The sequence below is a fragment of the Giraffa tippelskirchi genome, chromosome 13, assembly GCF_054371585.1.
Source record: "Giraffa tippelskirchi isolate mGirTip1 chromosome 13, T2T-mGirTip1v1.2.pri, whole genome shotgun sequence".
In the NCBI taxonomy this organism is placed as follows: domain Eukaryota; kingdom Metazoa; phylum Chordata; class Mammalia; order Artiodactyla; family Giraffidae; genus Giraffa; species Giraffa tippelskirchi.
Genome location: NC_137287.1, coordinates 72875951 through 72903518, shown reverse-complemented (window position 1 = coordinate 72903518; position 27568 = coordinate 72875951). Strand labels below are relative to the sequence as shown.

Sequence of the window (27568 nt, the reverse complement as noted above, 5' to 3'; positions counted from 1 at the left end):
TGTGTGAGGCTGGGCCCCCAAGGGGACTCAGAAGTCAGACTTTCTGACTGAGAGCCCTGTGAGAGGTCAGAAATAAGACCTTGTCTCTGGTAACCAGACAAAATGTCTGCTTTTGCTTTCACATCATAGGGAGAACAGTCAAAGTGAGGTTTCCACTCCAGCCAACTGTATTTCAGTAGACTCTCTTGTGATTGTGCAAGAAAGTTATTTGTCTTCCTTACTGATTTGTCTGAGGCCCCAGCCAAAGAATGACCAGAAAATTGTTCAGGTAGGAAAATTAGGAAACAAAAGGGTGGTGTACTTCCTTTATTCTGACTTTACATTCTTTCCACTCCCTTAAATTTGGAACAGATAATCTGAGGATTCCTGGGAGGCTGTTTATCAGAGAAAATGCTACTGGAGGCGGTAGGTGAATTTCAGCAAAGTCCTGATCCTTAAATTCTTTTATGGGAGTTTGCTACAGTATTTTTTTTTAACTTATTTATTTATGTTTGGCTGCGCTGCGTCTTGGTTACTTTGCCCTGGCTTTCTCTAGTTTCAGAGATCTGAGGCTACTCTGTTGCCGCGTAGGGGCTTCAGTACCTGGGCTTAGTAATTGCAGTTCACAGGTTCTAGAGCATGGGTGCAGTAGTGGTGGCCCACGGACTTTGTTGCTCTGTGGCATGTGGAATCTTCCTGGACCAGGGATTGAATCCATGTTCCCTACATTGGCAGGCAGATTCTTACCCACTGCGCCACCAGGGAAGTCCCATACTTTTGTTTAACCTAAGGAATCTCACTACAATTGTTTGTCTCTACTTCAGATAACAGCGCTTAGATGTTCACAATCATATAAATTCTTCTGAAGAAATGAAGGCAGTGCTATGCTCGTTGCTGGAGGTTTGTCAGAGGAACACAGTCCTTTGAAAGTGATAACATTTCCTATTCCAAGAACTAAAACACCACTGGACAGGAGGCCATGGGCTCGCTCCAACGTACATTCACAAAAAGGAAGATGCTTCTAGAATTTACTTACGGTTTCTGCATTGTCAGTGTCAGTAGGAAAAAGTCTTTTTTTGGGGGGGGGTGTTAGATTTTCTTCACCTGTGAAGTCAGTTGGACTCGCCCTAAAATCTGAAGAGATGTTTCTCTGGTGATGGGGTGGGAGGATGTGGCGGTGGGGGAAATGATTGTGTTTGGCAGGAGAGAATGGTCAGCCCAGGAAGTCTTCCTGTCTGCGGTGATGGGAGACTTCCTGGTCTGCCTATTGAAATGTGCCAGTCAGCCCCCAGCTCACTGCCATTATTCCAGGAGAAGGCATCAGAGAAAGGAAATCAGATTCCCAAGTTCTCAGGGCTCTCCTAGGTGAGATATCTTAAGTGATGGTCCACCCACTGCTCTGAACCCACTGCATCCATCCTCCTCAGCACGGCCCAGAGAGCAGTCCTGGCCTTTTCTCCTCTCTCCATAGGCAGAGAGCTAATCATTTCCATATTTTTTTGGGGGGGTGGGGGGAATTCAACAGACCACAAATTGTTCATAAATGGAAAAGCAGAAATATAAAGAAAATGAGGGTCTGCTTTAGTCCTCTGTGTTCACAGTACACCTGCTATGTTGTTTATTGACAGGCATCTGTGCCTTGAGGAGAAGCAGAAATTCACCTGCACAGCTGATGTTTGGGTGTTCGTTTGTTTTTTTTAAATGTATGTGTTTTCTTTGTTTTTAAGACCGCACCATGTGGCATCTTAATTCCCTGACCAGGGATCAAACCCATGCTCCCTTCATTGGGAGCTCAGAATCTTAACCACTAGGCAACCAGGGAAGTCTCTGATGTTTGGTTTTGACACTGTGCACATGTGTGCCAGGACATACCTCCTTTGTCCTGCCCCTTAGCTCAGTGGGGATGGAGACTGAGAGCTTTCCAGAAGGTCATCCAGGAAAAGTGAATCAGTTCCCAGGGATGAAATTTTCAGTGTGGGAAATCAACCCTGACTATTCATTCGAAGGACTGATGCTGAAGTTCCAATACTTTGGCCATCTTATGAGAAGAACTAACTTATTGGAAATGACCCTGATGCTGGGAAAGATTGAGGGCAGGAGAAAGGGGTGACAGATGATGAGATGGTTGGACGGCATCTTTGACTCAATGGACATGAGTTTGAGCGAACTCTGGGAGATAGTGAAGGACAGAGAAGCCTGGCAAGCCGCAGTCCATGGGGTTGCAAAGAGTTGGACACCACTTAGTGACTGAACGTGAACAAATACTTGGAGCACAATAGCCTAATCTCTGTTTGTGTGTAAGAGAGACAAGATATGTTTCTATCCAATTTCACTTTTAAAAAATTACTGTTTTCTTGTTTCTTTGACATTTGTTATTCGGTTTTTGTAAGAACCCCCTTTGTAAGCTAAAGACAAAGGAGAAAAGGAAAGATATACCCATTTGAATGCAGAGCTCTAAATAGCAAGGAGAGATAAGAAAGCCTTCCTCCGTGATCGATGCAAAGAAATAGAGGAAAACAAAAGAATGGGAAAGACTAGAGATCTCTTCAAGAAAATCAGAGGTACCCAGGGAACATTTCATGAAAAGATGGGCACAATAAAGGACAGAAATGGTATGGACCTAACAGAAGCAGAAGATATTAAGAAGAGGTGGCAAGAATACACAAAAGATCTATACGAAAAAGATCTTCATGACCCAGATAATCACAATGGTTTGATAACTCACCTAGAGTATCCTGGATTGCAAAGTCAAGTGGGCATTAGGAAGCATCACTACGAACAAAGCTAGTGGAGGTGATGGAATTCCAGTTGAGCTAGTTCAAATCCTAAAAGATGATGCTGTGAAAGTGCTGCACTCAATATGTCAGCAAATATGGAAAACTCAGCAGTGGCCACAGGACTGGAAAAGGTTAGTTTTCATTCCAATCTCAAAGAAAGGCAATGCCAAAGAATGCTCAAACTACCACACAATTACACTCATCTCACACGCTAGCAAAGTAATGCTCAAAATTCTCCAAGCCAGGCTTCAGCAGTATGTGAACCATGAACTTCCAGATGTTCAAGTTGGATTTAGAAAAGGCAATGGAACCAGAGATCAAATTGCCAACATCCGTTGGATCATCAAAAAAGCAAGAGAGTTCTGGAAAAACATCTATTTCTGCTTCATTAACTATGCCAAAGCCTTTGACTGTGTGGATCACAACAAACTGGAAAATTCTTCAAGAGATGGGAATACCAGACCACCTGACCTGCCCCTTGAGAAATCTGTATGCAGGTGAGGAAGCGACAGTTAGAACTGGACATGGAACAACAGATTGGTTCCAAATCGATAAAAGGAATACGTCAAGGCTGTATATTGTCACCCTGCTTATTTAACTTACATGCAGAGTACATCATGTGAAATACCGGGCTGGAGGAAGCACAAGATGGAATCAAGATTGCCGGGAAATATCAATAACCTCAGATATGCAGATGACACCACCCTTATGGCAGAAAATGAAGAACTAAAGAGCCTCTTGATGAAAGTAAAGAGGAGAGTGAAAAAGTTGGCTTAAAACTCAACATTCAGAAAACTAAGATCATGGCATCTGGTCCCATCACTTCATGGCAAATAGATGGGGAAACAGTGGAAACAGTGGCTGACTTTATTTTTCTGGGCTCCAAAATCACTGCAGATGGTGATTGCAGCCATGAAATTAAAAGACGCTTACTCCTTGGAAGGAAAGTTATGATCAACCTAGACAGCATATTAAAAATCAGAGTCATTACTTTGCCAACCAAGATCTGTCTAGTCAAAGCTATGATTTTTCCAGTAGTCATGTGTGGATGTTAGAGTTGGACTGTAAAGAAAGCTGAGTGCCAAAGAATTGATGCTTTTGAACTGCGGTGTGGAGAAAACACTTGAGAGTCCCTTGGACTGCAAGAGATCAAACCAGTTGATCTTAAAGGAGATCAGCTGAATATTCATTGGATGGACTGATGTTGAAGCTGAAGCTCCAATACTTTGGCCACTGGATGCGAAGAACTGACTCATTAGAAAAGATCCTGATGCCGAGAAAGATTGAAGGCAGGAGGAAAAGGGGACACTAGAGGATGAGATGGTTGGATGGCATCATCATCTTGAATGGACATGAGTTTGAGCAGTCTCTGGGAGTTGGTGATGGACAGGGAAGCCTGGCGTCCTGCATTCCTTGGAGTTGCAAAGAGTCAAACACAACTGAGCGACTGAACTGAACTGAAGAATCCCTTAGAGAACACAGAATTGGGATGCTGACATTATTATTAGAATAGCATGAGCATTAAATAAATCAAACTGCCAAGCGATGGTCTTTAAAGATTTCCATCCTGGGCGAATCTCTCTGCCCCATCCTCGCTTCTCACTTCCTTCCCCTCCCCACCTCACACCCCCCACCCCTGCACATAAATAAGAAGATGGCACCTGTGTTGCATGCAATGCATATGGATACCCATCTAGCTTTCTCCTTGTAGTCCACCTTCCCTCTTGTTCTCAGGATGTACAAAGTAGGGCTCACCAACTAGATATTCCAGCTGATTATTGTCACAAAGTCTTGAGGAGAGAAAATGTGAGGGTTTTAACATCTCAAAGATTGTTGTTGTCATTGTTGTTGCTGTTTACCTGTGTCTCTCTGCAAACATTTCAGTGAAGTGGCATTTTTGGTTTTAGGGCCCCTGAAGTCAGTGGCTTTATTTCCAGCACTCCCCACATGCTCCAGTTCAACTTGGCTTCATGGCAGCTGCACTTGACCACATGCTTCAGTGATTCCTGGTGCAGCAGCCACTGATCCCAAATTTGTGTTAATATCTAGATGTGGCACAGGGTCCAGCTTGGCCTGAGCAATCACCTATGGGCCTTGGTGAGTCAATACCTCTGCTCTCTGGCCTCATGAGAAGCACAGATGGGGAGTGTGCCCCACAGGGTCAAGCCCCAGTTACCCCCAGAAGTTGCTGGCTGCAATAAGCCCTGTGCCAGCTACCCCTTCCCGTCTCTGCACCCCACCCCCTCCTATATCCTCCACTACCTGCATAAACTGGTGGAATCTGAACTAAAAGAAGATTCTTTGACACAGTCATGCATTGAACTCATCATAACATATTTAAAAACATCAATGAGCCTGGTTGAAATCTCAAAAAACCTTTCAAAAATGTTTTAAAAAATCTAAATGCAAAATAACTGCTTTGAAATTAGACTGCTCACAGGGTCCATAGGCCTTGCTAGAATGTGGATTTTGATTTGGGGGTAGACAGAAGGGGCTAGAGGGCCTCCCTGGTGGCTCAGATGGTAAAGAATTCGCCTGTAATGCAGGAGATCTGGGTTCGATCCGTGGGTTGAGAAGATCCCCTGGAGGAGGAAATGGCTACCCACTCCAGCTTTCTTGCCTGGAGAATTCCATGGACAGAGGAGCCTGGCGGGCTATAGTCCATTGGATTGCAAAGAGTTGGACTCAACTGAGCACACACATACACACACGCACAATGTTTGGAAAGTGGGAACTTTCATTTAAAAATCTAAGTTCGTATTTCTCTCGAGAAATTGTAAGATTTGGCCAAACTAGGCCTGCATCCTTAAGTGGTTAAAAAAAAAATTAGCTGGGGCTGCATCCTCTAGGTGTTCTGTCTCCATCCTGCCTGTGGTCTGGGGAGCAGGTAAGATGATGAGGGGGCTGTTGCTATGGAAACAGGAGGACATGCTAGCATCAAGCTGATGGTGCTTATCTCGGCCAGCAATCTTTACACAACTCTCTGAAGCTCCCCTGGGATGGTTTAGTCTTTGTAAGAGGCTAACGCTGTCCTCTTCAGAGGGTTCTCATGGTCTCAGTGATGGAGGATTACTCACACTTTGCAGCTCTGCAGGGTACCTCGAGAAGACCAAACCACTTAATCGATGCGTGTGGCCGAACAGCTAGAAGTATTAATATACTCCATCTCACATCTTGATGACACGTGATGCTGGAGGACTTGGGGTCACTAAGAGGCCACAAACTTCTCCTCTGGGTCATCTTTTCATGGGAACTGAGAGGCCAGAGTATTCTCACCAAGAGGGCTACAACCAAGGTCTTCTGTTTCTGCACTTGCTCAGCAAGCCTGATGTCAAATCCTTTTGTGGGCATTCGCCCACCTGGCTATGTGCCTGGCACCTTTTAGATGGATTTTGATCAAGCATGACTCCTGTGTGCATTGCAGTCATGGGAATCTTTAGCTTTCCTATCCAAGGAGAAGCTGACAAAAGGGACAAGTTGCCCTTGGCTATTTTCAAGCTATAGAAGCAGAACAGATTGAGGACTGAGAAGTCAGACCACATTCGCAGAGTCAATTCTAGTATTTGGTGGTAACTGTAAACACCAGGACATCTGTGTATTTGATCACAGGCTTCATTTGTCTGCTCGTTCAACAAGGGTTTATGAAACCTGCTGTTATGCTAGGTGCTAAGACAGGGTCTGAAGTCTTGCAGTCTTGCTTTTTTGTTCATCTGGAGCCAGTTGCTGCCCTCAACCCTAATAACCATATTTCCAGAAGTTCATGCTGTGTCATTTATTTCTGTGCCTGGATTCTTCTCATGGCTGCCCTGCTCTAAGTGGGTATGCAGATCCTTCCAACAATTTGAAAAGATGGAAGGAAAATGGATAATTGTGTCACTTCCTTCAGGTGACCACAACTTTCTCTGCTCCTTACCTCTTACAATCCACTGATTTTATCCTGAATTATTCTAGTCCAGCTCTCATGTTTGATTTTCACATATTCAGGATCACATCATCTGAATTGTTCTTTTCTAACACCTGAACATAAGACATCTGGTAACCATGCCAGCCCGATTCTTAACAGTAATACAGTTAACATTTATTAAGTACTTGCAATGCACTAGGGACCTTGCTAAGTGCTTTACATGGATTTCCTGTTTAATCCTCTTTACAGTCCTATGGAGTAGGTACTATATTATTTCTACTATGCAGATAAGGGGGCTCGAGTTTAAAAAATCCATTTATCCCAACAAGTCTGGTTGAGTCAGTCCAAATCCTAGTGTCTTAGCCATTTCAGTGACTCCGCAAATACCAAATGTCTTCTGGATAGAGTTAAGAACTTCTGAGCAGTACCATGGACTACAAGGCGATCAAACCAGTCAATACTAAAGGAAATCAGTCCTGAATATTCATTGGAAGGACTGATGCTGAAGCTGAAGCTCCAATACTTTGGCCACCTGATGCAAAGAACTAACTCATTGGAAAAGACCCTGATACTGGGAAAGATTGAAGACAGGAGAAGACGAGAACAGAGGATGAGATGGTTGGATGGTATCACCGACTCGCTGGACATGAGTTTGAGCAAGCTCTGGGAGTTGGTGATAGACAGGGAAGCCTGGCATGCTGAAGTCCATGGGGTCGCAAAGAGTTAGACTCAACTGAGCGACTGAACTGAACTTAGCTGAACCATATGAGAGGCTTCCCTGGTGGCTCAGTGGTAAAGAATCTGTCTGCAAGGCAGGAGCCGCAGGAGCCCTGGGTTTGATTCCTGGGTCAGAAAGGTCCCTGGAGGAGGGCATGACAACCCACTCCAGTATTCTTGCCTGGGAAATCCCATGGAAAGTGGAGCCTGGCAGGCTACTGTCCATAATGTCACAAAGAGTCAGGTACAACTGAAGCGGCTTAGCACGCAGGCACACACCATATGAGAGGGTTGATTTTATATCCTTCTGATTTGAGCAAGTTTGTCAGCAGGGATCTTGGCTTGAGGGCCCTTTAGAAAGGCCTAACCTTCCTGGTTTCTTTTAAGGAGGGAGAGGTGGGTAGGGGGGTTCTTGGAATTTTCCCTGGGCATATAAAGTCATGCTTTGGAGATGTCGTGGAGATGAAGTAAAGAAATGAGAGCCTTTACCTTTTTCTCTCTTTTTTTAAGGTTTAGTGAAGTTGTGTATCTGTTTTAAATCTACTTCACTCTAATAAGACATTATATTTAAATTTCATAGAGCCAAAAATAATAATAAACTTCCATCAGATTTGATTCTTCTTTCCACTTTCTGTTTATGGTGTCATGGTCCATCTTGGCTTCAAGGTCATGTTTGATTCCTTCTTTCTACTTGACTTCTGTATCAGTTTTATTGAATTCCTTCACTGTATTTCTTGTATATATGCCAACATTTCCAGTTCTGCTGTTATACTCCATTTTTGGGTAATTATTCCCTCATGTCTAAACTATTTAAATAGTTTCCTAACAGGTCTTTGTGCATCCAGATCTTACCTGCTCTTATACATCTTATATACCACTGACAGAGTATCCATTCATCTATTAAAATCACAACTAGACTTGAAGGTCCAAGTCCAATTCTACAGTCTCAATTAAATAATGGAGGACCTACCAAGAAGCAATCTCACCAATACCTCCCTTACGGGCCATCATTTACAATCACATGTGAACATGTCGTATCCCTGCCAGTTTATCCAATATTCACATTCTCTTCTCTAGCCACAGGATCTGATATTGTTGAATACAATTTTAGGCTTAAATTGCTGAATGCAATTTTAGTCTCTGTGTTCCCGCTGCCTTTTCTTTCCTCTCCTCCATCTCGCCATCAGCAAATGGCCAGAACAACTGCACCAGATCTAGAATTATATTCCCCAGCCTCCCTTACAGATAGGGCTGGACAGTGATATATAAGCTGTCAGGAGATGCCTTACTTTGGTTCTTCCAGAAGTAGATTCTGAGACAAGGATTCTAGCACAGATTGTTTGGAGAAGATCTTAGAAAGCCCAGGTAGTGGAGAGAGGAAGCAAAAAAGCAGGGTAGGTGAGCAAACAAGGGTTGGTTGTTAAAAAAAAAATCGCTGTTGTTGACGGCTGGAGTTTCATCCTGAAGGGAACAGTGGGATGCACATTAGGGGCTGGCAGTTTCAAGCTGGGGCCAGTGTGTGCTGAAGATGACAAGAGCAAGAGAATGTGGCTGAGTTTTATTTTTGTTGTTGTTATTCAGTCACTAAGCCATGTCCAACTCTTTGTGACCCCATGGACTGCAGCAGGCCAGGTTTCCCTGTCCTTCACTGTTTCCTGGAGCCTGCTCAAACTCATGTCCGTTGAGTCGGTGATTCCATCCAACCATCTCATTCTCTGTCGTCCCCTTCTCCTCCTGCCTTCAATCTTTCCCAGCATCAGGGTCTTTTCCAATGAGTCAGTTCTTCGCATCTAGTGGCCAAAGTATTGGAGCTTCAGCTTCAGCATCAGTCTTTCCAATGAATTTTCAGCTTTATTTTCTTTATTTTTAATAGACTTCATTTTTTAAGAGTAGTTTTACGTTGAGAGCAACATTGAGTGCAAGGTACAGAGATTTCCCACAAACTCCCTGCGCCAACACCTGCATACCTTTCCTCATTATCAGCATCACTCACTGAAGTGGGACACTTGTTGCCACTGATAAACCTATAGTCAAATATCATAGTCATCCATAGTTTACATGAGGGTTCCCTCTTGGTATTCTATACTCAATGGGTTTGGACAACTGTATAATGGCAAGTATCCATCATTAAAATATCACATAGAGTATCTTCATTGCCCTGAAAATCCTCTGTGCTCCATCTCTTCACTTCTCCACACTCCCCCAACCCCTAGTAACCATTGATCTTTTACTGTCTCCATAGTTTTGCCTTTTCCAGAATGTCATAGAGTTGGAATCATACAGCATGTAGCGTTGTGTGGGAGAATGCGGGCACCTGAAGATGAATGAAACGTTGTCTCTGCTCTCAAGGAACTGATAGTAGAATTGTGTGTGTTGTGTGTGGTGTTACACTGTGCACCTGACATGTCTGGGAAGATAAAGGTGGGATGAGGGTCAGCCCACTGTCTCTTTGACTGAAAACAAGATGCCCATTCACATCTTGTTCTCTCTTGACACTCTCAGCTCTTCGGCGCCTGCTGGAAAAGCCAGGCTTGGCCCAGCATTACCATGACATCTGAGCATTGAGAGCTCTTTCCTTTCCTTCAAAGCCTAAGAAGGATTATTCTAGTGATATCTGAATAGCTGTGTGTGTGCAGAGGAAGTGGTTCCCTAGCAACAGGAATCTCTGAAGCCTCTGTATCTCTGTGTTCCCCCTGCCTTTTCTTTTCTCTCCTCCATCTCGCCGTCAGCAAATGGCCAGAACAACTGCACCTGCTCTGAATTATAGGGAGGCCATTCAACCCCAGCCGTTTGTTTTCTAAGTTGAGGGGCCCTGTTCCTCTTTTGGTGGAGCTTCCTCATGAGGTCTGGGGCCTTGCTCTGCTCCTGGTCAGGCCGTCATTACCTGAGACCACACTTCCTTTTTTGTCTTTCAGATGTTGACCAGAAATGGAAAATTCTGAGGAGCCTGAGGAAAATTTTGAGTTTAAAAAAATACTAGTTTTTGCACATTATTTCAAATGACCTAATTTTCTTAAGAAAACGTTTAGTAGACTTTCCTCACCACCAAAGAGTTCATTCTCACTCCCTTCTAACTTTGTTTTTTCATAGAAGCCAAATTCTTCATTTCTTATATAGGTCAGCATGTCAATACGAAGTTGAATGCTCGAGGAGATAACAAGTATCTTCTTATGATGTTGCCTCAGTCTAGCAAACTCTGAGGTTCTAGAAACAGTCATTCTCACTAGGGGCATTGATCCACTTCCTGTTGCAGCCCCGGAGCCCTATTTTAGAAAGGGTAAATCTTTCCAGACCTCAGCACATCGGCAGAGTATGGGTTCAGAATTGCTGAATGGAAATGCCTTACTTCAAATAGTGTTCTGTGAGAACAGTGATCTTAGAGGAGGTGGTTCTACATCTTCACCTACCAATTGGCTGGTATCTGTTGATAACGTTGACCATCTGACCCAAACTGCTGGCAACATGTGACTAATTATAATTGAGCTTGGCAATGCCTGGAATCCTTGTCATCTATAGCTTTTAAAATATTTTTATTCACTCATTTGTTTAAACAACAACTGTTTCTAATTGAGGGCTCCTATGTGTGTCTACAGGCTTCCCAGCTGGCACTAGAAGTAAAGAACCCACTTGGCAATGCAGGAGACATAAGAGATGAGGTTTGATGTCTGGGTTGGGAAGATCCCCTGGAGGAGGGCATGGCAACCCACTCCAGGATTCTTACCTGGAGAATCCCACAGACAGAGGAGCCTGGTGGACTACAGTTCATAGGGTTGCAAAGAGTCAGACATGACTGAAGCAGCTTAGCATGCGCACACACGTGTGTCTACAGATCATGGTATGTCTTGTGGGGAAAACATGTCTATAACCTTGGTTAGTGGGGGTTGTCAATTTAAAAGAGGAAGTAAGATATGTACCCCAGTAACTATTGAGCAAGCTCATAGCCTAAACAGAGATAAAACCATACAATTATAGATGTTGTCTTTAACTGAGCCTTCCCATGAGAGGGTAGTGGTGGAGATAGGGCAAAATCACCTTTATGGGTGATCAAGTAGAATGATTGTGAGGGAAGAGAGCTGAGAAGTTCCATCTGTTCTGTAGACAACAGAGGACTTGGGCTCCAAGACGATTCATCCAGCTCTTTTGATTAACCTTACATTTATTAAAACAACAAAACTGAAAAGCAAAATCCCCCTATGTTATGGTATTCTGTTTCCATCCAAATGGTCTATTTTTAATCAGTGTTAAGAGTTTGACATATGTCCTCTAAAGTGGCATAAAACAGAAAGCAGGAAGAGAATTTATCTGGAATCTGGGAAAAGTAAAACATAAACCCTAGCTTAGGGGAAAATTGAAAGGCCAATGTTTATCTTCTTTTCCTCCCAGCCAGTATTTTCCACTAGTAAATGAGAGGGGAAGAAAAATGCATCTCAGTAGCCAAACCCTCTGGGAGCCAGGCTCTCTCGTTAATAGCCGTATCCCCCACAAACTGAGTCTATCCAGGGTAGACTGTGTGCATGGTCACAGCCGTGGTCGTGGTTAACCAGAAAAGCGAGGTCGTAAATCACTGGAGATGTGAGAAAGGAAGCACCACCCAAAGCCAGACAACCACGGTGTGTTCTTTCTCTGGCCGGCTGAGAATAAAGGGGAGCGGACACCTAAAAGCCATTCTTAATCAAGGCAGGTGACAAGCCATTGCAGATCATTTCTGACTTTTAAAGAAACAGTCACTGCCTTCTGTGCAACTGACACATTAAAGACATATGACATGGAGAAGGACGCATGACGTTGAGAAGGCGAGATAAACCGTAAGGGAGCTTTTTATAACCAAATAAGTAATTTGCCCTGATGATGGGAAAGATTGAGGAGGAGAGGAGGGTGACAGAGGATGAGATGATTGGATGGCATCACCGACTCAATGGACATGAGTTTGAGCAAGCTCCAGGAGATGGTGAAGGACAGGGAAGCCTGGCGTGCTGCAGTCCATGGGGTCACAAAGAGTTGGACACAACTGAACAACAACAAAATAATTTGCACCTTATAGCTTATGGCATAAAAGACAGGGAGGTCCCAGTCATGAAAAGAATGGAATTCCCCGAGGATGTGTCCTGAGGCTGGGGCTCTCCTGTAACTACATGATCCCTAAGGCAGAGTTCCCTTTCCCCACCACACTCAGGATCTTCAATTTTGAAACTAATTGCTCACAAGAAGATCATAGCTATTATTTTCAGGATGTTGCAAACACATTCACCATGACTTTAGATGAGTAAGTACCAGACTGTATTAATCAGGGTTCTCCAGAGAAATAGAATTACTAGAATGTGTGTATATATATATACATATATTTCATTTAAAAATTTTTATTTATTAGCTTTAAAAATTGAAGTATTGTGGATTTACAATTTAGGTATACAGCGAAGTGATTCACTTATACATATATATATATATATATTTTTTTTTTTTCATTGGCTTGTGTAATTTTGGAGGTGGTCAAGACCCAAGATCTGAAGATCTGCAGATAAGGGAGAGGCAATGACATAGTGCCAGTCCAAAGGCCAGCAAGCTTGAGATCCAGAAAGAGCTGATATTTTAGTCTGATAAAGAGGCAAGAAAAATTCTTTTACTCCAGGGAAGATCAGTCTTTTTTCTATTTACAACTTCAGCTGATTAGATAAGCCCCCCCCACATCCAAGAGGACAATCTGCTTTATTCACCCTACTGAATGAAATGCAAATCTCACCTAAAAACCTTCACAGAAATACCCAGAATAGAGGTTTGGCCAACTATCTGGGCAACTTATGGTTCAGTCAAGTTGACACATAATTAATCTCTGACAGGCTTTGCCTCCTATGCACATTCAAATAAAGTGAGGAGATTAATATTTATTGAATTCCTACTAGACCAAACACTCTATGTTTATCTCTTCTTATAAATAGGGGATAATTTACTGCTTACTTTACAAAGCTTGACATGAAGATGACAAGATAGAGGATATATATTTAAGAAAGATCTCTCCTGTCTGTCAAGTAAGAAGAAAAATTTCTTCAAAAGACAGACTTCTACTTCAAAAAACAGACTTACACAACAGAGATCAGATTGGTGGTTACCAGAGGCGAGTGGTGGGGGCAGGGAGAATTGAATGAAGATGGTCAAAAGGTGCAAACTTCTAATTATAAGATAAGTACTAACAACGTTATGTACACTGTGATTAACATAATTAACACTACTTACATTATATATGAAAGTTGTTACAGGAGTAAATCTTTAGCATTCTCATTGCAAGGAAAAATATTTTTTCTTTTTCTTTTCTTTTATTTCTATAAGAGATGATGGATAAGCTTGATAATCATTTCATAATGTATGTAAGTCAAATCATTATGCTGTATACCTTAAAGATGTGCAGTGCTAGATGTCAATTATATCTCAATAAAACTGGAAAGAAGAGAGAGGAGAAAGACGGAGAGGAGGTGAAGGGGTGGGGGGAGGAAGCGGGAGGAGGAGGTGGAGAAAAATTTCCGAATTTCGTAGTAAATGCAACATACAAAAGCGCACATATGTTCAACATTCTTCATAATGCTTTCACAACCGTTTATTCAATTTGTCATTGAAATGCCTTGAGATAAAGTCAGACAGATAAAAATTTTACTTTATAGGTGAAGAAACTGAGTCACAGAAAAAGTAAGCAGCTTGCTTAAGGTCACACGGCAAATGGGAAACAAAACCAAGATGAGATGCTCACACACATTGTAGCATGTGTCACAGTTTCCTTCCTTTCAAAGGCTGAATAATGTCCTGTTATATATATCTACAATAAATTTTGTTTATCCATTCATCTGCCAATGGACACTTAGGTTATTTCCATCTTTTGACTACTGTAAATAATGCTGCTATGAACATGTGCTTGCTGAGTCATTTCAGTTGTGTCTCGCTCATTGTGAGCCTATGAACTGTAGCCCACAGGCTCCTCTATTCATGGGATTCTCCAGGCAAGAATACTGGAGCGGGTTGCCATGCCCTCTTCCAGGGGATCTTTCCCACCCATGGATAGAATCTGAATCTCATGTCTCCTGCATTGGCAGCCAGGTTCTTTACCACTAGTGCCACCTGGCATAGAAGTACAAGTATCTGTCGGATCCTTGCTTTCATTCCCAGAAGTGAAATTGCTGGATTGCACATAAAATCTATGTCTAATTTTTAGGAACCACTAATTTTCTTTTCTTTCTTTTTTCTTCTTTTTTTAAAAAATTTTTTGGTCACACTGCAAGGCTTGTAGGATCTTAGTTCCCTGACTAGGGATCGAACCTGCACCCCCTGCGTGGAAGCGCAGAGTCTTAATCGTTGGACCATCAGGGAAGTGCCTGGGAACCACTAATTTTCCATAGCAGCTGCACCATTTTACATTCTCAGTTAGCAGTGTGCAAGGTTTCCATTTTCTCCACATTCTCACCAACACTTCTTATTTTCTGTTTTTCTGATGAGAGCCATCCTCACGGGTGGAAAGTAGAAACTCACATTTTGAGTAAAATAGTAACTTGTCTCTTCCATGGCAGGAGGTGCCTCCAGCTCCCACTAGAGATCCTCTGGCAGAGAATATGATTGTTTTCGTAAGTAGTGAGCAACAGCTAAATTCTCTGTTGTTTCTTCAGCCTCCTCAGGGCTGCTTGAAGTCTAATCATGCAGACAGGGTTTAAGGGTCCGTCCAGAGATGTGGGCAAAGTTTATGCAGAAAATTTTGGGCTGCTCTTCTCTCCTGCTCTCCTTTCTCAGATTTCTCCCCCCTCACTTTCCAGCTGCTGTGGTTTCCCCGCTTCTGTTCTGTGGTTTTTTATTTTTTAGCCCAGAAAGACTGCAGGTTTCTATCCCAGGTTTTGCCGCTCTTCTATCCCCACCCCCATCCTAAAGATACCATCTGACTTCAGGCTTAAGGCCACACAAGTAGGAAACTCAGCTGGTGCCACTACTGCCCTGAATATGGATTCCTCTTCAGGTTCTGCCTGCTTTTTGATCACTCATCAGAATTTCAGGAGTTGTTTGGGATTTTATTTACAATTGACAATTGTCTTCTGCAGGAGTGTTGAGTCCACCATTACTGGAAGCAGACCCTTATCCCCTTTCTCACCATCCATTCTCATCTTCAAAAGCTGGTGCTGCCGTGTGAATAAACCCAGGCTTCTTCTCCCTTTTTTTGGTGTTGGTGGTTGTGTTGGTGTTGGTGTTGGTGTTGGTTGTGCAGCTTGCAGGATCTTAGTTCCCAACCAGGGATCCAATGCGTGGAGTCTTAACTACTGCACTGCCAGGGAAGTCCCATTATTTTCCAAATTTTGGACACTGAGCATATCTTTTGAAATCTTAAGAGCTGTTAATATTTTTATAATTTGAAAAAATCTATAATAAAACATCTTAAAATCGTAACTCAATTATAGAAAAAATATCACAATCCCCTTCAGAGTGCTAAGGGGAAACTCCACAATGGCTTCACATTCTTTTGCTTCCAGGCACGTGAGCTGAGGCTTAGTTGACTCATTTAATCTCTTCCCTAAATTGTGTTTATGCTCCACAAAGTGGCTCAACATTTAACCAGAAAAGTTCTGAATTTCTCACTATGTGGGACGCAGGAGAAATACGAGGTTAATCCTGCAAAACAAGCATCCATTGGATCAGTATTTTCTCTGGGTGCCTTGTGAAAAAAAGCTGCCAGTTTTCAGATTGGAAAAAGATAATTCTGAGATCTGGGGGTTAATTAGAGATTTTTCTGCCTTTCTTCAGTAATCCATTCGCTCAACAAATATGTGTTAGATTCGCATTACCTATTCATTAGCTTGTTTAATGAAAACTAGTTTAGTCATTTGTGGATTAGTGATTAGCTGGTGTGGTCACACTTGTCTTCATCAATAAATTAATATATTTCATGAATTTAATTTAGTTAATTTGTGAATGACTCAATGCAATAATTTAATTCTTCAATAAAATTCTAATCCTTATTCCAAGGCCCTGCAAGATCCTGAAATGCCTTCTGAAATATCAAGTAAATTAGTTTTGCTCAGTATAGTTTTAGCATCAATTATACCTTCTTGCATTATTGGAAAACAAGGAGTCATGCATAGTACCTGTATCAATTTTCTCAAGTATTAGGTCAAGTTTCACTTTTCTGGTCATCAGTTTCATAATCAAAGGCCTATGTAAATTTTCCATGATCTCTTGAAGGGAAGCTTCATTCAATGAGGTGGGTTTTCTTTTTTTTTTAATTTATTTATTTGCCTGGGCTGAGTCTTATTTGCAGCTTGGGGCATCTTTGATCTTCATTGAAGCTCATGGGATTTTTTGTTTTTTGGTTGCAGCATGTGAACTCTTAACTGCAGCATGCGAGATCTATTGCCCTGACCAGGGATGGAACCCAGGTCCCCTGCTTTGGGAGCGTGGAGTCTAAGCCACTGGATTACCAAGGAAGTCCTGTCAATGAGGTGTTTTTGACAAGCCATATGATTTTAAATCGATTATTCCAGCATATGGACCTCCAGGTCATTTTGGAACCCCTCCCCTCTCTGGCACTTCTTGTCCTGTACTTCCTAATCTGTATCATAAGCTGGTCAGCGTCTCAGTCCCTGGGAAATGTCCCAAGCCTCTCCTTCCCTATCTCATACTCTACCTATCTTCCACCCCCAACCGGTCTTCGGTCTTTGTCCTTATCCTTTCCCTAAGAACAAAGTTACTTTTGGATTTCCTTTATGTACTAATTTTCATATGCAGATTTCTGAATTCTCTTGGAGGGGATTCTAATTCTGATGGCCAGGAATCTGCACTTTTCTTCAGGGGCATACTACAACCTGCATCGTCCCAAAGGGACTTGAACCTAGAAGAGCCTTGCACTTGGCTTACTGCTCTGCTGTCACCATCTTAAAGTGCTTAAATCATTTTTTTTTTTTAACAAGATGCATTTTAAAACATTTTTATTCTGTGCTGGCCCCCACAGCTATGTAAGCAGTTCTGCATTCGGGAGAGGTGCTCAGTGGATCAAGAGTTGTGCAATTCACTGGGGGAGGGGAAAGGAGCAATCAGGGCTATTTATGACATCACTGAGGGGTAGGAGGCGACCAGGAAGTCAGAAAAGGAGGGAAAATAGGATCATCTTTCAGCAGTGCTCTCTTTTCCCTTGGAAATCTCCTTAAAATGCCGGACCAGAGTTAGAGGACATAGTGGTAGACATCTTGGAGATCAATCAATGTGTTAGTTGCTCAGTCGTGTCTGACTTTTTGCAACCCCATGGATTGTAGCTCACTAGGCTCCTCTGTCCATGGGATTTTTCCAGGCAAGAATACTGGAGTAGGTATCCGTTCCCTTCTCAAGAGGATCTCCCCAACCCAGGGATTGAACCCAGGTCTCCCCCATTACAGGCAAATTCTTTACTGTCTGAGCCACCAAGGGAGCCTCCAAAGAACTGTTCAAATGATCATAGTCAATTCTGATCTACTCTTGGGGAATCCCTGCCAAATTCTACAGAAGGAATCTATCTCTAAAAATAGATTGATTTTAAAAACCCTGCCATGGAATTTACACACTGGCTCATCTCTTTTGTCTAACAAGTAAACTAATTAAAAGCTAGACAAGTTTATCCCAGGAAAGCCAGGAGCAAAATCTTGTCCTGTAAAGATAAGAAGTAGCAGTAAGGTGCTTCACAGATGTTGACTGTAAAGGGATGTTATAATACGTTGGTTCAGGACAGAAATCCTGGGAGAGTAAATTAGGAAGAGAATTGTGATGTCGACCTTTTCAAGAGGTGATAGCATGCTGCCTAGGCAGAATCTGAGGGAAAAAACAATGAGATTCATATGTGAGAAGAAAACAAAGGGAAAACACGTGAGATAATTTCAGACTGTCCTGGAAAAAGGAATGATCTATGTCGATCTAAATAGAAAGGTCTCTGTGATGATCTGGACAACAGAAAGGCAGAGTTGAGATTGCAAATTCCTGCCTGTTTGCTTTGTAATCATTCTTTTGTTTGCTCTCGGTAAGTGTAAAATAGTATTAAAAGTCCACGGATAAACCATTTCAAACAGCCTAGATTCCATTAGAATTCAAGGACTTCTAAACAATAGCATTTGAACGCTCTTGCTGAAGTTCTTTCTTTTAATAATTGACTGCTCTTGAAGCGAGTTCATTTCAGAGCATGGTTTTGAAAATGGGAGCTAAGTAAAACATATACTCGGGTAGCTCAGCTGGTAAAGAATCCTCCTGCAATGCAGGAAACCCCAGTTTGATTCCAGGGGGTTGGGAAGATCCGCTGGAGAATGGATAGGCTACCCACCCCAGTATTCTTGGGCTTCCCTGCCGGCTCAGCTGGTAAAGGATCTGCCTTCAATACGGGAGTCCTGGGTTTGATCCCTGGGTTGGAAAGATCCCCTGGAGAAGGGAACAGCTACCCTCTCCAGTATTCTGACCTGGAGAATTCCATGGACTATTCCTTGGGGTTGCAAAGAGTTGGACATGACTGAGCGACTATCACTATCACTTTCAAAACGTATACACATAAAATTCAGCTCTGCTAAGGTGCACTGTTTTATTTCTTATGTGTTGGGATTACTTGGGAGCAGTAGGCATTTGTAGGCAATCCTTTTGCTAATGGTTACTATGGTCAATCTACCAAGTCAACTATTTTTCTGCAAGTCTATTTCCATTGTGTCTTTCAACACAGAAGGAACAGCAACGGCATATTGAACTCAACAACCAAGTTTAAACATTGCATTCAGGGCACTAAGTGCTTCCCTTAATGCAAATTGCTGAAGTGAGCAAGGGAAGTACATTTTGGTGTTTTCTTCAAAGTCCTGACTATTGCACTGAGCCTGAAGTATGGACGACAGGAAATTCTGCAGCCAAGAAACATTATCTGTACATAACATCCTGTGGAAGACGAAAAAGCTCCATCCAAGTTTTACCATGATACCATATATATATATATACACACACACACATATGCATATATATATATATATATACACAAACACACACACACATATATTTTCATGTATCTTAGATGAAAAGATTGTTTGCATTTCCATGACTTATGTGTTTTTTAATGTTTATACTCGATTTTTAAAAATAGAGAAGTCACGATTTTTCCTTAAGTTTATAAATCTTATTTTGCTTTAAATTATATGCAGTGATCTTCTAAAATTCACTTTAAAGGCTCTTCGATTCATCTTTGGGTTCCATTTAATACCTAAGTTCCTTTAAACATTTAAAATTTATTTAAATATCTTTAAATGTTAAAACTTATTTAACATTTAAAATGTTATTTTTAAATATAGGATTTATTTATATACCTTTATTTCTAAGTCCTTCAATTGTCTCTGGAGCACCAAAATTTCCCAAAACTTACCTAAGAAATATAAATATAATGTATATAATATGATAATACATGCATTATACTTACCTACTTATATATAATCTTGCTGTGCTGTGCTTAGTTGCTCAGCCATGTCTGATTATTTGTGACCTCATGGACTGTAGCCCACCATTCTCCTCTATTGATAGGATTCTCCAGGCAAGAATATTGGAATAGGTTGCCATACCCTCCTCAAGGGGATCTTTCCAACCCAGGGGTCGAACACAAGTCTCCCACATTGTAGGCGGATTTTTTACCATTTGAGCCACCAGGGAAGCCCATAATCTTAAATTTTCTGAAATCTTTCAGTACTGTTTACAAACTGGGTTTTACCTGGTCAGCTTAAAAATCATGAGTCTGAATCAGTTAATCTATGCCAGTTATTCTTTTAGACAATTTATACAAACATTTCAAATGCAAGGTACACAAAATTTTGCATACAATTTAACACCAAAATGTAAATACTATGAATTGCCCTTACTCAATTATCTTTAGATTTAGTTCTAAGCTGACCTGATGTTAATCACACCCACCAAGGAGCCAATTATACTTTCCCACACTAGTTTCATTTTTATTTCCAAGTATTTTTTTTTTTTTCAGTGTTTTTAAAACAAGCTCTGGCCAGTTTTATTAAAGAAAAATTGTACATGATTTACTTTTCACCCGTCTGTTCTGGCATGCTTCTAATAATATCAGAATCACCTGGATCAATGATAGCCAGTGTGCATACTCTGTAGTATTTTCCACATGCTGTACCCAATTCAATATTATTGCCACTGTAGTGATGGACACCAGTTTTGGCCAACATGGCATAATACTCTATTTCAGATTTCCTCAAGGCTGGGCAGTTGTTGGCGAGGATGACCAGTTTCGCTTTGCCTTGTCTGATCATTTTCAGAGTCTGTTTGCACCCCAGCACGTACTTTCCACTTTTCATAACCAGCTGGAGCCTAGAGTTGATCGACTCCAGTGACTTTTTCGTCTTCTTTGCGGCCACCATCTTCCTGCCTTAGATGCGGGACGTCCCCAACCAAGAGCAGCCGCCAAGATGGCTGGGGAGCAAGAAAGCTATTTCCAAGTATTTTTTTGGAATACTATTCCAAGGAAGTGGGATTTCCATTCCAAGTGCATTGAGGTGACCTCAGTGCATAAAAATTAGATTGGCCTGGGCATAAGATGAAGAGCTAGAGACATTCAACATAATTTTTTTCACCAATAGACTGTCATATTGAGTCTTTTTTTTCTTTTTAATTGGAAGATAATTACTTTAAAATGCTGTGTTGGTTTACGCCATATAACATAAATTGGCCGTAAGTACACATATGTCCCCTCCCTCTTGAACTTCTCTCCCACCTCCACCCTATCCCACACCTCTAGGTTTTCACAGAGCACTGGATTGAGCTTCCTGTGTTATATAGCAACTTTCTATCTGTCTATAGCACTATCTATTTTACTATGACAAGCCTAGATATCGTATTAAAAAGCAGATACATCACTTTGCCAACAAAGGTCTGTATAGTCAAAGCTATGGGGTTTTTCTACTAATCATGTATGGATGTGAGAGTTGGACCATAAGGTAGCCTGAGAGCTGAAGAATCAATGCCTTCTAATTGTGGTGCTGGAGAAGATTCTTGAGAGTCCCTTGGACTACAAGGAGATCAAACCAGTCAACCCTAAAGAATATAAACCCTGAATAGTTATTAGGACTGATGTTGAAGTTGAAGCTTAAATACTTAGATCACCTGATGCAAAGAGCCAACTCATTGGAAAAGACCTGATGCTAGGAAAGATTGAGGGCAGGAGGAGAAGGGGGCGACAGAGGGTGAGATGATCATATGTCATCACTGACTCAGTGGACATGAGTTTGAGCAAACTCGGGGAGATAGTGAAGGACAGGGAGGCCTGGAGTGCTGCAGTCCATGGGGTCACAAAGAGTTGGACACGATTTAGCAACTGAACAACAACAATCTGTTTTACACATAGTAGTGTATATGTTTCCGGAGAAGGCAATGGCACCCCACTCCAGTTACTCTTGCCTGGAAAATCCCATGGACGGAGGAGCCTGGTAGGCTATAGTCCATGGGGTCACTAAGAGTCGGACACGACTGAGCGACTTCACTTTCACTTTTCCCTTTCATGCACTGGAGAAGGAAATGGCAACCCACTCCAGTGTTCTTGCCTGGAGAATCCTAGGGACGGCGGAGCCTGGTAGGCTGCCGTCTATAGGGTCGCACAGAGTCGGACACGACTGAAGCGACTTAGCAGCAGCAGCAGCAGCAGTGTATATGTTTCAGTGCTACTCTCTCAATTCATCCCACCCTCTCCTTCCCCACTGTATACACAAGTCTGTTCTCTATGTCTGCATCTCTATTCCTGCCCTGCAAATAGGCTAACCAATACCATCTTGCTAGATTTCATATATATATGCATAAATATAAAATATTTGTTTTTCTCTTTCTGACTTACTTCCCTGTGTATAACAGCATATTGACTCTTTTATAGGAAATTGAGGTGAAATTCACATAGCATAAAATTAACCACTTTAAAATAAAAATTTCATCAGAATTGAGTACATCCATAATGTGTGACTTCACATTCCAGGATGTCTGGCTCTAGGTGAGTGATCACACCATTGTGATTATCTGGGTCGTGAAGATCTTTTTTTGTACAGTTCTTCTGTGTATTCTTGCTACCTCTTCTTAATATCTTCTGCTTCTGTTAGGTCCCTACCATTTCTGTCCTTTATCTAGCCCATCTTTGCATGAAATCTTCCCTTGGTATCTCTAATTTTCTTGAAGAGATCTCTAGTCTTTCCCATTCTGCTGTTTTCCTCTATTTCTTTCCATTGATCACTGAGGAAGGCTTTCTTGTCTCTCCTTGCTATTCTTTGGAACTCTGCATTCAAATGGGAATATCTTTTCTTTTCTCCTTTGCTTTTCACTTATCTTCTTTTCACAGCTATTTGTAAGGCCTCTTCAGACAGCCATTTTGCTTTTTTGCATTTCTTTTCCATGGGGATGATATTGATCCCTGTCTCCTGTACAATGTTACGAACCTCCGTCCGTAGTTCATCATGCACTCTATCAGGTTTAGTCCCTTAAATCTATTTCTCACTTCCACTGTATAATCATAAGGGATTTGATTTAGGTCATACCTGAATGGAAGAGTTGATTCATTGGAAAAGATCCTGATGTTGGGAAGGATTGGGGGCAGGAGGAGAAGGGGATGACAGAGGATGAGATGGCTGGATGGCATCACCAACTCAATGGACATGAGTTTGGGTAAACTCCAGGAGTTGGTGATGGACAGGGAGGCCTGGTGTGCAGCGATTCATGGGGTCACAAAGAGTTGGACACGACTGAGTGACTGAACTGAACTGAACTGACAATGTATGAAACCACCCCCTTTATTTAGTTTTAAAACATTTCCATAACTCCAAATAAAGCCCTGTTCCCACTGAGGAGTTACTGTCTATTACTCACTACCTCTGCTCCCAGGAACCACCAATCTGCTTTTAATTTCTATGATTTTACCTATTCTGGGTATTTCATATAAATGGAGTCATACAACATGTGGATTTTTGTGTTAGGGTTCTTTCATTTAGCATGACTTTAGATTCATCCATGTCATAGCATATTGTTGTTTAGTCACTAAGTCGTGTCTGACTCTTTTGCCACCTCATGTATTGTAGCTTGCCAGGCTCCTCTGTCCATGGAATTTTCAAGGCAAGAATACTGGAGTGGGTTGTCATTTCCTTCTCCAGGGTATCTTCCTTACCCAGAGATTGAACCCACATCTCCTGCTTTGGCAGTTAGATTCTTTACCACTGAGCCACCATGGAAGCCCATGTTGCAGCATGTATCACTACTTTATTCCCTTCTGTGGCTAAATAATATTCCCTTGTATGGATACACTACAATTTGTGTATCCTTTATCCATTGAGGGACATTTGGGTTGTTTCCACTTTTGACTCTTGTGAATAATGCTGCTATTAATGTGCTTGTACATGTATTTTAGTGAACACTTGTCTTCAATTCTTTGGAGTATTTACCTAGGAGTAGAATTACTGGGTCGTGTGTGTGTGGTAATTCTACACTTCGCTTTTTGAGGAACTGCCAAACTGTTTTCCACGGCAGCTGAACCAATTTACACCACCCCACCCAGCAATGTGTGAGGGTTCCAACTTCTTGACATCCTACTCAACACTTGTTACTTGCCATTAAAAAAGAATTATGGCCATCTTAGTGCCTATGAAGTGCTATCTTCTTATGATTTTGATTGACATTTCCCGAGTGACTAATCATGCTTGAGCCTTTTTTTCTTAATGGCTTCTACAAATGGGGAGGGAGGCATCAAGTCAATGTCCTACCCTGTAGGTCCCCTGAATTCATGCTCATTCTTTTGTAACTACTCTAAATTGTGTCCTAGATTAGGGCAAATTATATTATGTGACCTTCCTACCAAACCCCAATTCCATTCCTTCTCTTTGCTTCACAACCTAATTGGATTCAACCAATCTGTGTAATGCTTATTTCTACTCTACATTCTTTTCACATTCTATCTGGCAGAGCTGTTACCTTAAATAACTATTTATGTGCCATCCTTTAGCTTCTGCTTGCCTCTCCTGGCTGTTAAACTGCATGGTCAATTTCTCGAGTAATTTTTTTTTTTTTTTTTGGCGCTCTACCTGGCAACCACGATCTTAGTTCTCTGACCAGGGATCAAACCTGTGCTCCCTGCAGTGGAAGCACACTGTCTTAACCACTGGACCACCAGGGAAGTCCCTCTAAAGTCATTCCAATGATAACATTCTAAGTATAACATTAAATATATTAGGAGGTTGGAAATTTCAGACTGTGACCAAAGTATGTTTTGGCAGAATCAGATGATTGTACTTTAAGAATTAATAACCATTCATTTAAGAAATTTTCCTTTTGAATCAAATAACCTTGATTGAGACCACAATGTTCAAGCAATGGCAATTTACCTAAATTGCCCAGATGATAAATTGGTGCCTGTGGGGGAACGAGGTAGTTCACCAATAGGAAGTAGACAGTGCGTGCCTTGTAAATGTCCTTTCTGAAGATCACCTTCAGGCCATGATCATATCTAATTAGGAGTGTCTTGGGAGGGGAAAGATGTTGATGAGAACAGAGAGCATAACCAATCAGTGCAGATGAAAATCAGAATTATAGGTGAGGGTTTATAGTGTGACAGCCAAGAGATGGAGCAAGGCACAAACAATTCATATGGGGACAGATCAGAAATGAATTCAGAGGTCACCGATCATGTCCTCCATGGTACTTTTTATGCATGGCCCAAAAAGAGCTTTGCCGAGATACACGGAGACTTACAAGACTCCTGAAGCTATGAAATGATCCATCTCAAATCTACAGTCTGTTTCCATGAAAGTCTGGCCCTGTTATAACTGGGACTTCGGATGAGAAACCAAAGAAGCACTGGGGGAGACTGTACTCTTTAGCATCTACACCCCAAAATCTCCAGCTCTTGGACAATTGTCCGGGACAATGGAAAACTCTAAACTGCCACTCAAATATAAAACAGCGTTGTTTTTATTGTTTTCCTGATGAATTGTATATTGAGGGCGGAGGAGAGCAGAGGGGTCTGAGTTAATTCAAGCTATAAGAAGAGTCTTGTGTAAATCCAGGACCACCCAGGGACTGGCAGTGGCCAGCAGTGGTCAGCCCTCAAAAAAACTAAATAAAATCATCACCATAACAGGAGATGGCTTTTCTCTTCTCTTCTTGCTTTGCCAGCTGCAAAACAACCACTGTCTTAAAAGAATCGGAAGAGTCCCAAGTGTACTTCGAGGGGACCCAGTGTCCCCAGCCTCCTGCTGGCCGTAATGAAGGAGGAGGATGTGCTTTGCTTTGATGTACAGCTGTAGGTTTTTTAATGAGGGAGGTAAGAGATCAGATTCCATTAGGACATTTCCTTTTAAGCCTTGATTATTCAGCAGCCCTGTTGAAATTAGCTGTTCATTTATCTATGAGCAGCTGCATGCAGGGTTGGTCGCTTTGGCTTGTAGTATGAAACTGACTAGGGCTGGGAGAAGGCACTCTTGAATATTTATTTAATTCAGTTATTCTCCTGTGCCATTTTTTTTTTCTTCTTCTAAGCAATAGCCCCAGATTCTGAAGTTGCTAGAATTTCACCGTAAAAATGGCCAAGAAATTTGATTTGGATTTGTAAAACCGCAGCTTGGTTCCAATAGGAGACAAGTCCTCCGGGTCCAACCCTCCTGTTCCTCTTCCACGCGACATTAATGCCAATCTTGGCATATCTTGTCACAGCTGCAAAGCAGGGCTGGGCCCTTCTGTTGGCCTGTTTTGATGAGCTCCCTGCAGCGCTACCGGAATGGTCATATTCGTGACTGTCAGGGTCTGGCTGGAAATACGAAGTCTGTGTTTCAGAGCAGAGGCCAAGCTCTGCTTACTGTCCTGGGAAGGTGAGTGTGGTTAGATGAGATTTTGTCAGGGTATCAAAGAAGCAGGAATGAAGGATGACCTGGGCATGGGGCAGAAATTTGGTGCCAAGTTGGAGAACTGGCAGGGCTAGAAGGGATTCACACACACACACACACACACAGAAGTGGCATTCTGATCAACACAATTATTGTCATGTATTTCGTTCAATGGACCACTAGGAGCACAAGGGTTTCTCACTCTTAAATATTTACTGATCAAGATAAACTTTGTTATGCATGTGCTTTTGGTTGACAAGACCTCTGCATTATTATTTTTTCAATATTTTATTTGTTTTTAAAAATCAATGCAATTTTTTCAGCTTTTTTTTTTAATTTAATTTTTTTTTTTTTTTTACAATGTGTTGGTTTCTGCCATACACCAACGCAAATCAGCCATAATTATACATACATCCCCTCCCTCCCCTCTTCCTTCCTGGTCATCACAGAGCACTAGACTGGGCTTCCTGTGCTACACAGCAACTTCTCACCAGCTATCCATCTTACACCCAATAAATAGTGTATATATGTTGATGGTACTTTCTCCATTCATCTCACTCTCTCCTTCCCCCACTGTGTCCACAAGTCCATTCTCTACATTTGCATTTCCTTTCCTTCCCTTCAAATAGATTCATCAGTATCATTTTTCTAGATTCCGTATGTATCAAGTGCAATTTTTTTCTTTGGCCATGTGGCATGTGGTATCTTAGTTCCCTGACCAGGGATTAAACCTGTGATCCCTGCCTTGGAAGCACAGAATCTTAACCACTGGGCCACCAGGGAAGGGCCGAAAATTAAATGCAATTTTAAAGGTTACTTTCCATTTATCATGATTATGAAACATTGGCTGTATTCCCCGCATTGTACAATACATCCTTGAGCCTGTCTTACACCCAGTAGTTTATACCTCCCCCTCTCCCACCCCTGTCTTGCCCCTCCCCACCTCAGACCTCTGCATTATTGATTTAACTGTTTCACTCCCCCCTGTTCTTTTCTCCCTACATGTGTCAGTTGCTTGAGCCGTTTCACCACATTTTATGCTCAAACATGAGCACAGGGACCTTCAAGCTCCCTGGGAGCTGACCCCCAAGTTCTTTTTACTTTGAGATAAAACAGGCCAAACAAATCCTGGACCCAGTGGAAGCTCCTCCGTCATTTCTTCTTCCACCTTTCCAACCTATTTTGGAATAGTTTCCACATTTCTTTCATCTCCCGATGGGCTTCATGGTTTTATGGACTGTTCTTACTATCACTAGGTTGTTTGCATTGTTCCTGGGTCTCTTTCAGTGTTTCCAGTGGTTATTTAATGATCTTCCCCGTGTTTTCTGAAC

At 41.9% G+C, this 27568-nt stretch overlaps 1 protein-coding gene and 1 pseudogene across 2 annotated transcripts in view; one reads left to right on the top strand and one right to left on the bottom strand.

The window, feature by feature from the left end:
- FAM107B (family with sequence similarity 107 member B) overlaps nucleotides 1–27568 on the top strand; it is a 209733-nt gene that overhangs the window by 84524 nt on the left and 97641 nt on the right. The gene's annotated exons all lie outside the window — the stretch shown is intronic.
- Nucleotides 20346–20821, bottom strand: LOC145531369 (large ribosomal subunit protein eL30 pseudogene; annotated as a pseudogene).